General features: G+C 45.3%; 1 long non-coding RNA gene across 1 annotated transcript in view; it reads left to right on the forward strand.

The window, feature by feature from the left end:
- The first annotated feature begins 909 nt into the window (after nt 1–909).
- LOC106727343 overlaps nt 910–1,351 on the forward strand; it is a 2,817-nt gene continuing 2,375 nt past the window's right edge. The window contains exon 1 of the long non-coding RNA XR_001363507.1: nt 910–1,338. This is a non-coding gene — a long non-coding RNA (uncharacterized LOC106727343). The remainder of the gene's footprint in view (nt 1,339–1,351) is intronic.

Consider the following 1,351-nt stretch of genomic DNA (forward strand, 5'->3'; position numbering starts at 1 on the left):
GAGCCCAAAACTCGGGCATGTGCCCTTGACTGGAATCGAACCTGGGACCTTTCAGTTTGCAGGCCGAGGCTCTATCCACTGAGCCAAACCGGCTAGGGCTCGCTACTCTCTTTTAAAGCTCTTCTATGCCTTTCCTTTACTTCTAGGTAAACCCAAGCTCTTAGCTTGGTACTGAGACCATCTGTACTAAGACTCACCCCGTCAGCACTGTGCCTCCCTGCTGGAATGCCCTCACCACCCTACGACTGTGGATCCTTTCATGCTCTGCCCAGATGTCAGAGAACATTCTGCGATCGGTGCTGACCACACACACTTGGCGCCCCCATCACATAGCATGCTCCTTGCAGATGAAATGTTAGGGATCTGCTCTACCCCTGGAGCCCAGCACAGGGTTTAGAACAGTGCCAATGCGTTTTTTGTTTAATGAATAAATGAAGAAAATTATTCGCATGTTTTATGTTATGTTACAATTTTAATTATTTTATTTATTTAAATCCAAAAGAAATTTTACTTGGAGGGCCAATTATAAAAGAGTCCGACTTTTTCTGGTTGGACAAGGCTCAGGTTTATACAGTATTTCTTAAATCTGGCTTCCGCTCTGCCCCCTGGTGGTAGTCCCAGTTGCAGCACCAAGACGTAAGAACTATTTAAGGTATTTCCGGAAATCGGCTGCGATTCATTTGCATACCCACAGTGCATTGCACATAGAACGGAACAATTTCCAACCTAAAAAAAGACTAGATTCTCTTATTTTCTTTGACCTATTCTTCCCACAAAATGAGCCTTTTCTCACAGAATTGTCTTGGGGGGCCAGAGAAGTCATTAGCTCTCCCGGGCAAATAATCACCATCATAGAATTAGGGGTAACAGTTACCCGAGCAATGTGGGCCGGGGACAACGGGCATACTCTGGTTTCTCTTCAGATCGCATAAATCTTTCGCCTTTTACTAAAGATTTCCGTGGAGAGGAACAATTCTGAGTTTTGTATCAATTTTTTGAGGCCTTGTGTTTGCAAGTTTAACAAGTGGTGTTAAAAAGTAGACTGAGGTTTCACAAGTGGTTGTGCGGTTCACTGGTTAGTACTGAGAAGATGAGACTAAATATAAAGCTGCTCCTTATTAGTCTTTATTTAGACACTAAGCTGCCAAATGAAACGGGGCAGGGGCAGAGTTTGCAAACTGGTTGCACGAGGGACAGTGCGTGTTTCTAATCTGACTTGTCATTTACCCACGGAAAGGGGTCCCCGCGGAGCTCCCGGACGCCCGGTGCAACAGCGCTGCTGTAAGAAACGAAAACGAGGTCACGAAGTCCAGAGTCTTGTACGAAAAATGTTTACAGGTTGGAGATCACC

This window comes from Myotis brandtii, unplaced genomic scaffold (assembly GCF_000412655.1).
Source record: "Myotis brandtii unplaced genomic scaffold, ASM41265v1 scaffold410, whole genome shotgun sequence".
NCBI classification, from domain to species: Eukaryota; Metazoa; Chordata; class Mammalia; order Chiroptera; family Vespertilionidae; genus Myotis; species Myotis brandtii.